This window comes from Mytilus trossulus, chromosome 6 (assembly GCF_036588685.1).
Source record: "Mytilus trossulus isolate FHL-02 chromosome 6, PNRI_Mtr1.1.1.hap1, whole genome shotgun sequence".
Lineage (NCBI taxonomy): Eukaryota > Metazoa > Mollusca > Bivalvia > Mytilida > Mytilidae > Mytilus > Mytilus trossulus.
Window position 1 is genome coordinate 36,349,133 of NC_086378.1, and position 10,335 is coordinate 36,359,467.

The following is a 10,335-nucleotide window of genomic DNA, read 5'->3' on the forward strand; positions in this document are numbered from 1 at the left end:
CTTGGGGTACATATCTATTTAATATAAAATGACAAAATGTATGTGTATCAATAAAGGTATCATTCTCTAAAATAATTTGCAAAACATTTTTGTTGGTATGTTCTAAGAATTTGTTTATCCTTAATGTAACATTCTAATATAATTTTGCATTCAATTTGTACTTTATTTTAATTTTCAATGAGAAATTATATGTGAGGAGCATTTATTTGAAATAAGCAAAATCAGGGGAAATAACTCCACAATTAATTTCTATAACAGTCAAATTATTTTGACTAAAGACTGACGTAAAAGAGTTCATTCACAAATGTCTGCTTGTCCCCTATTACAAGTCTGTTATTAAAAATATGATCTCTTAATTAATTAAAACATAAGAGAATCATGTACATCGATTAAATCCAATCATCAATGTTAACCTCAACAGGTAAATCGATCACGTGGTATAAACATTATACCTGTCAATACTGGATTAAACTGGTTAGAACTGGTCAATTTTCATGGAAAATTTTAACTCTCACTCAAAGTTGAAGTCATTTGAAACTTTACCGATTTTAAACGAATTTTTTACCGAAAACTTTAGCACCACGGAGAAAAATTATACATCGCGGCAAGAACGATACCACCGCGGTAGAAAATTATACATCGCGGGCCCGTGGTCCTTTAAGGGCCTGGGGAGAACACTGAAAAGTCTAGACCTCAGGCTTGCAAGCTGGTCTTAATTTTGAACAATAATCTAAGGGATTGAGAAAAAAAAACAATGCTTATTAAAAATTAAAAAAAACAGGAATAAGAGAAAAAATTAGACAAAACCATGGCTAAAAGACAAACAACATTACATAGAAAAAACATGAAAGAGCTAATTTAATACACCAAAAACCAGGGGTGAATACATGTGTTACTAAAGAAATAGCAGTTCTTGCTCAACTGATGATGCTCAATATACTAGGTTATCCAAAATATGTGATATAGTGTATAATAATGACACAAAACCCCAGAAACACAGGCATAATGATTTTATAGCTGTTTTTATACGACCACAAAAAATTTCGTTTGATAGAATGAGAAACCAATTGGAGAATTTAAAATTTTAACCAATTATAACTTAGAAGTGGTCTCAGGACTTGGGGTTGAAACCCCTGTTATATTATTTTCTGTATTTTTTTTGTCCATGGAACCCTAGCCTGACATGTTTAACAAAGATGCCCTAAATTTGTTTTTAGCTTACCTGGCCCAAAGGACCAAGTGAGCTTTTCCCATCACTAGGCGTCCGGCGTCTTCGTCTTGTCGTCAGTCGTTGTTAACTTTTGCAAAAATCTTCTCCTCTGAAACTCCTGGGCCAAATTAAACCAAACTTGGCCACAATCATCATTGGGGTATCTTCTTTAAAAAAAATTGTACAGTGACCCCGCCAAACAACCAAGATGGCCGCCATGGCTAAAAATAGAACATAGGGGTAAATTGCAGTTTTTGGCTTATAACTCAAAAACCAAAGCATCTAGAGGAAATCTGACTTGGGTAAATTGTTAATTAGGTCAAGATCTATCTGCCCTGAAATTTTCAGATGAATTGGACAACCTGTTGTTGGGTTGCTGCCCTTGAATTGGTAATTTTAACTAATGTTCAGCAAAGTAAGATTTACAAAGTCAACATGACCTAAATGGTCAGTTGACCCTTTCAGAATTATTGCTCTTTTAATATAGTAAATTTTTAACCATTTTTCTAAAATCTTAGTCATCTTTTACCAAAATCTTTTCCTCTGAAACTACTTAGCCAAATTAATCCAAACTTAGCCACAATCATCTTTGGGGTATCTTGTTTCAAAAATGCTTCTGGTGACCTGGCCATCCAACCAAGATGGCCGCCATGGCTAAAATTAGAACATAGGGGTAAAATGCAGTTTTTGGCTTATAACTCAAAAACCAAAGCATTTAGAGAAAATCTGACATGAAGTAAAATTGTTTATCAGGTCAAGATCTATCTGCCCTGAAAATTTCAGATAAATCGGGCAATCCAATGTTGGGTTGCTGCACCTGAATTGGTAATTTTAAGGAAATTTTGCTGTTTTTGGTTATTATCTTGAATATTATTATAGATAGCGATAAACTGTAAACAGCAATTATGTTCAGCAAAGTAAGATTTACAAATAAGTCAACATGACCGAAATGGTCAATTGTTCCCCTAAGGAGTTATTGTCCTTTACAGTAAATTTTTAACAATTTTCCACTGAAACTACTGGACCAAGTTCATTATAGATAGAGATAATTGTAAACAGCAAGAATGTTCAGTAAAGTAAGATGTGCAAACACATCACCATCATCAAACACAATTTTTTGATGAATCCATCTGTGTCCTTTGTTTTTTATTCAGTGACACATAGACCAAGGTGAGCGACACAGGCTCTTTAGAGCCTGTAGTTCTTTCTATTAGGGCTCTGGAGAATTTTGGCTTCTAGAATCTGACTTTTTATAATTCCTACAGCAGTCATATACTTCAAATCACACCAGTTACTGTTAAGCTCACCTGGCCCAGAGGGCCGAGTGAGCTTTTCTCATCACTTGGCGTCCGTTGACTGTAAACTTTTACAAAAATCTACTCCCCTGAAATTACTAGGCCAAATTTAACCAAACTTGGCCATAATCATCATTGGAGTATCTTGTTTAAAAACGTGTCCCGGCTAAGTGAGCTTTTCTCATCACTTGGCGTCCGCCGTCTGTAAACTTTTACAAAAATCTACTTCTCTGAAACTACTGGGCTAAATTTAACCAAACTTTGCCACAATCATCATTTGAGTATCTAGTTTAAAAAATGTGTCCGGTGACCCGGCCAACCAAATAGATGGCCACCATGGCTAAAAATAGAACATAGGGGTAATAGTAGATTTTGGCTTATATATCTGAAACCAACGCATTTAGCGCAAATCTGACAAAGTAACATTTTTTATCAGGTCAAGATATATCTGCTGTGAAATTTTCAGATGAATCGGACAACCAGTTGTTGGGTTGCTGCCCCTGAATTGGTAATTTTAAGGAAATTTTGCCGTTTTTGTCGAGCCTGCAATTTTTGTTGCAGAAAGCTCGACATAGGGATAGTGATCCGGCGGCGGTGTTAGCTATCTTCTTAACAGTGTTATATTTTAGAAGGTGGAAGACCTGGATGCTTATGGATGCCTCATGTTGCGAAGTTTCCGTCAGTCACATGTCCAATGTCCTTGACCTCATTTTCATTGTTCAGTGACTACTTAAAAAAAGTTAATATTTTTTGTAAAATTAAATTCCCTCTTATTATTAGTAAAAGGATAACTATATTTGTACGTACCTTGCAAGGTTCTCATTCCCGTCGTACAGTTTTTACTTGACCTCGACCTCATTTCATGGATCAGTGGACATAGTTAAATTTTGGTGGTCAAGTCCGTTTCTCGGATACTATAAGCAATAGGTCTAGTATATTTAGTGCATGAAAGGACTGTAAGGAGTACATGTCCTACTGGCAGGTGTCATCTGACCTTGACCTCATTTTTATGGTTCAGTGGTCTAAGTTAAGTTTCGAGTTGAGTTTTAGTCTATTTTTTCTAATACTATATGCAATAGGTCAACTATGTTTGGTGTATGGAAATATTTTATGATCTTAGTGTCAGTCGCGCAGGTTTTATTTGACATTGACCTAATTTTCACGGTTCATTGCTGAGTTTTAAGTATTTGTGTCGACATCCTTCAACTCTACCGCTATATAGATGATGTTATTTCACTAAATAATTCAAAATTTGGTGACTATGTGGATCGCATCTTTCCAATCGAGCTAGAGATACAAGATACTACAGATAGATACAGTTAAGTCGGCCTCATATCTTAAATAACATCTTGAAATTGACAATGAGATTCGGTTGAAAACAAAACTTTACGACAAAAGAGATGATTTCAGCTTTCCAATTGTGAACTTTCCATTTCTAAGTAGCAACATTCCAGCAGCACCTGCATACGGTATATATATATTTCCCAATTGATACGATATTCCCGTGCTTGCATTTCCTATCATGATTTTCTTGATATACTGGCGGATCCCGAAATTTTGTAAGGACTTAACAAATTTCACTAAGAACGAGAGACTAGTGTGCACATGCCATTCGATACTCAAAGAGTTCTGACAACTTAACTGGCGTTCATCTACAGATAACGTTGTTTATCATTTTTTATTTTTTTTAACAAAAAAAAAATATTTGTGAAAAATTATGTGTAGGCACGTGCCTAAAGTGCCTAACAGCAGCTACGCCCCTGTCAATTATTTATGTGTGTGCTTAATAATATTCAGTGGCAAATATGTCAAGAATCTTTTTTCCTTCCTTTAATGAGAGTCTCAGAGCATCACGTAATTGGTATCCAACGAATAAATAATAACTCCAAAGTATCATATATTTTCATGTGTTCCCGTTTAAACTGATCAGAGATGTTATGTCATGTGTTGCATACACTATTGGTACGGTCAGTCGGTGCCTGTACAATCGGGTATATACCCAGTATGTTATGCACCTTCCACCTAGAAGTATGTTTGTTGTGCTTTTTCACCACCGTCACAGCTAAGGAGAGGGCGCAGGAACTAACACATACGTTTAACCCCACCACATTCCGTTTGTGTCTGTCAAAAGCCAATAGCCTACAACTCAGTGTCTGTATGCCATATTTGTTTTTCCTTTATTATTTTGTATATATTAAAATTAGTCCACTTTAACAGCAACGACAGGGGGTCTTTCAATACTGGTTCAATTTATATGAAATGCATTAAAGAGAGATTTAAAAATGTTGGTCTTTTAACACAGGCTTTTGCTTAATACAGGTGGTCTCTTAAGCAGGTTTGACTTATATGTTATTTCATGTTATTGTGTTCCTGTATGCTCTGTTATATGTTGTTTCATGTTATTGTGTTCCTGTATGCTCTGTTATATGTTGTTTCATGTTATTGTGTTCCTGTATGCTCTGTTATATGTTGTTTCATGTTATTGTGTTCCTGTATGCTCTGTTATATGTTGTTTCATGTTATTGTGTTCCTGTATGCTCTGTTATATGTTGTTTCATGCTATGGTGTACTGCATGGTATAGCTATTATGTACTTTATGTTTTGTTATATTGTTTCGTGTTGTTTTCATTTATGTTGTTTCATTCAATGGTGTACCTGCATGATCTGTTATATGTTATCTCATGCTATGATGTAACTATATGCCCTTGTATATGTTGTGCCATGATGTGGTGTACTTTTAGAATCTATAACAAATTGAAAATGCTATGATGTATACGCTCTGATATATTTTGTTTCATGCTATGATGTACCTGTATGCTTTGTAATATATGTTAGTGTCATTGTGTTCCTGTATGTATTTTTTTATATGTTGTTTTCCTGAATGTTCTATAGTATTATCGGGGCCTTTTATAGCTGACTATGCGGTATTGGATTTGCTCATTGTTGAAGGCCGTACGGTGACCTATAGTTGTTAATGTTTGTGTCATTTTGGTCTTTTGTGGATAGTTGTCTCATTGGCAATCATACCACATCTTCTTTTTTATAGTATGCATGATTTTTTATTGTATAATTATAAAGTGTTTCTGTATGCTCTGGTATATATGCTATTTCATGACGTGTTCCTGAATTCTCCGGTATATCATTGTTGTTTCATGCTATAGTGATTGATTCTGTATGTTCTGGTATAAATGTTATGCTTTGGTTTATGTTTTTTATGTTATGGTGTACTGTATGCTCTGTTAATATTGTTTTGTGTTGTGTTCCTGTATGTCCTGGTATATGTTGTTTCATGCTACGGTATTCCTGTATGTTCTGCTATATGCTGTTTCCTTTTATTGTGTTCATGTGTTCTCTGCTATTATGTTGTTTCACGAGTGTGTTCGTATTTATTCTGTAATATGTTGTTCCTGTATGTTCTGTTATATGTTTTTTTCCTGATATTGTATTCCTGTGTGTTCTATTATATGTTATTTAGTGATATTTTATTCCTGTATGTTCTATTATATGTTTAGTGATATTTTATTCCTGTATGTTCTATTATATGTTATTTAGTAATATTGTATTCCTGTATGCTCTATTATATGATATTTAGTGATATTTTAATCATGTATGTTCTATTATATGTTGTTTCAATAGATTATGTTCCACATTTATATATTTAGTGATATTTTAATCCTGTATGTTCTATGATATGTTGTTTCAATAGATTATGTTCCACGTTTATATGATATTAAGTGATATTCTAATCCTGTATGTTCTGTTAACTTATATGTGTTTTATGTTCCCACATTGTTCTGTTATATGTTGTTTCGAGTTATTGTGTTATTGTATGTTGTTTCTGTTATTGTGTTTTATGTATATGTAAATTCTGTAATGTGTTGTTTCATGCTATTGTGTACCTCTATTTTCACAGCTCTATTTGTATCTATTTGATGAGTTCAGACTTTTTCTACTGATTTTTGTCGAGACTGGGACTTTTGTCGCAGAAAGATCGACATAGGAATAGTGATCCGGCGGCGTCGGCGTTTGCTAACTTACTAGCTCTTCATCTTTTAGATAAGCTTTGGATTTCAAATATTTTGGCCACGAGCATCACTGAAGAGACATGTATTGTCGAAATGCGCATATGGTGCAAGAAAATTGGTACCGTTAATTTTATTGCTAAAAGCTTTATATTTTAGAAGGTGAAAGACCTGGGTGCTTCATGCTACGAAGTTTCTGTTAGTCACATGTCCAATTTCCTTGACTTCATTTTCATGGTTAAGTGACTACTTGAAAAAAAGTTAATAATTTTTGTAATGTTAAATTCTGTCTTATTATATTTAATGGGATAACTATATTTGGTATGTGCGTACCTTGCAAGGTCCTAATGCCCGTCAGACACTTTTCACCTGACCTCAACCTTATTTCATGGATCAATGAACAAGGTTAAGTTGTGGTGGTCAAGTCCATATCTCAGTTACCATAATCAATAGGTCTATCTAGTATATATTCGGTGTATGGCAGGACTGTAAGGTGTACAATTCCAACTGGCAGGTGTCATCTGACCTTGACCTCATTTTCATGGTTCAGTGGTTATAGTTAAGTTTTTGTGTTTTGATCTTGTTTTTTTTATAATGTATGCATTAAGTCTACTATATTTGGTGTATGGAATGATTGTAAGGTGGACATGTCTGGCTGACAGGTGTCATCTGAGCTTGACCTCATTTTCATGTGGTCAAAGTTAAGTTTTTGAGTTTTGGTCTTTTTTCTAATACTTTATGCAATATGTCTACTTTATTTGGTGTATGGAATGATTGTTAGGTGTACATGTCTAGCTGGCAGGTGTCATCTGACCTTGACCTCATTTGCATGGTTCATTGGTCAATGTTTAGTTGTTTTGGTAATGTTACAACACAATATTGATGATTAGTAAAGAAGGCGAGACATTTCAGCGTGTGCACTCTTGTTATAGGTTTGTTCTTATTTTGAAGTGTTACACTACTGTCTCAGATTAGTGGGAGATTGAGAACTCACAAACATGGTTAACCCAGCAATTTTTTATGTGGATGTCAATTTGTTTTTTCCTAATACATTTTGTTACAATATTTTCATATTTTGCTTGTAAGGATCTTTCATAGCCGACCATACAGTATAGGTTTTTCTGATTGTAGAAAGTTGCTTATAATAACTCACATCCACTTTATTTGAAATTTGGTGGATAGTTTACTCTATGGCAATCATACCACATCTCTTATTTATATGGTATGCTCTGTAATATGTTGTTTCATGTTAGTGTTTTTCCTGTGTGCTTTGGTAAATATTATTTTAAGATGTATTCCTGATTTCTTGGTTTTTTGTTGTTTCATATGATTGTGGTCCTGTTTGTATGTGTTGTGATGCTATTGAATTATAGATTTGCTCGGAGATGTTATTTCGTTATATTTCCAGATTTGCTCTGATATGTTCTTTCATGATATTGTATTCAAGATTTTCCCCTAATTTGTTCTTTCATGATATTGTGTTCCAGATTTGCTCCGATATGATCTTTCATGATATGTTCCAGATTTGCTCTGATATGTTCTTGCATTATATTGTGTTCTAGATTTGCTTCGATATGTTTTCATAATATTGTGTTCCAGATTTACTCTGAAATGTTCTTTCATGATATTGCGTTCCAGATTCGATCTAATATGTTATTTTATGATATTGAGTTCCAGATTTGCTCTGATATGTTTTTTTCATGATATTGTGTTCCAGATTTGCTCTGATATGTTTTTTCATGATATTGTGTTCCAGATTTACTCTCATATGTTTTTTCATGATATTATGTTTCAGATTTGCTCTGATATGTTTTTTTCATGATATTGTGTTCCAGATTTGCTCTGATATGTTTTTTCATGATATTGTGTTCCAGATATACTCTCATATGTTTTTCCATGATATTGAGTTCCAGATTTATTCTGATATGTTTTTTCATGATATTGTGTTCCAGATTTGCTCTGATATGTTTTTTCATGATATTGTGTTCCAGATATACTCTGATATGTTTTTCCATGATATTGAGTTCCAGATTTATTCTGATATGTTTTTTCATGATATTGTGTTCCAGATTTACTCTGATATGTTTTTTTATGATATTGTGTTCCAGATTTACTTTGGTATGTTGTTTCATGATATTGTGTTCCAGATTTGCACTGATATGTTTTCCATGATATTGTGTTCCATATTTACTCTGATATGTTTTTTCATGATATTGTGTTCCAGATTTGCTCTGATATGTTTTTTCATGATATTGTATTGTGTTCCAGATTTGCTCTGATATGTTTTTTCATGATATTGTGTTCCAGATTTACTCTGATATGTTTTTTCATGATATTGTGTTCCAGATTTGCTCTGATATGTTTTTTCATGATATTGTATTGTGTTCCAGATTTGCTCTGATATGTTTTTTCATGATATTGTGTTCCATATTTGCTCTGATATGTTTTTTCGTGATATTGTGTTCCAGATTTGCTCTGATATGTTTTTTCATGATATTGTGTTCCAGATATACTCTCATATGTTTTTCCATGATATTGAGTTCCAGATTTATTCTGATATGTTTTTTCATGATATTGTGTTCCAGATTTACTCTGATATGTATTTTTATGATATTGTGTTCCAGATTTACTTTGGTTTGTTGTTTCATGATATTGTGTTCCAGATTTGCACTGATATGTTTTCCATGATATTGTGTTCCAGATTTACTCTGATATGTTTTTTCATGATATTGTGTTCCAGATTTACTCTGATATGTTTTTTCATGATATTGTGTTCCAGATTTGCTCTGATATGTTTTTTTCATGATATTGTGTTCCAGATTTGCTCTGATATGTTTTTTCATGATATTGTGTTTCAAACTTACTCTCACATGTTTTCCCCATGATATTGTGTTCCAGATTTGCTCTGAAATGTTTTTTTCATGATATTGTGTTCCAGATTTACTCTGATATGTTTTCATGATATTGTGTTCCAGATTTACTTTGGTATGTTATTTCATGATATTGTGTTTCAGATTTGCACTCATATGTTTTTCCATGATAATGTGTTCCAGATTTACTCTGTTTTTTTCATAATATTGTGTTCCAGATTTGCTCTGATGTGTTCTTTCATGATATTGTGTTCTTGATTTGCTCTGATATGTTCTTTCATGATATTGAGTTCCAGATTTACTCTAAAATGTTCTTTCATGATATTGCGTTCCAGATTCGATCTAATATGTTATTTTATGATATTGTGTTCCAGATTTGCTCTGATATGTTTTTTTTCTTCATGATATTGTGTTACAGATTCGATCTGATATGTTTTTTCATGATATTGTGTTCCAGATTTGCTCTATGTTTTTTCATGATATTGTGTTACAGATTCAATCTGATATGTTTTTCCATGATATTGTGTTACAGATTCGATCTGATATGTTTTTTCATGATATTGTGTTCCAGATTTGATCTGATATGTTTTTTCATGATATTGTGTTCCAGATTTGATCTGATATGTATTTCATGATATTGTGTTCCAGATTTACTCTGATATGTTATTTCAAGCAGTTGTATTCCTGTATACTACAACAAGAGTAGAGGTGGATTAACAAGGTTGAAAGGGACCACATAACCCTAAGGAAATTCTTTGTAGGCACAGCTGATGCAACAAAAGCCAGTAAAATTGTAGAAACGACATATCAAACAATCACTCCACAAATTACATATGAAGTAGTAACCCACTGAATACCCAGTGCTTCAAACGAACAAAGGAGAAAGCAACTTTGTATCAAAGCAAATACGAGGCAATGATGCCAACTCGGTACATGAT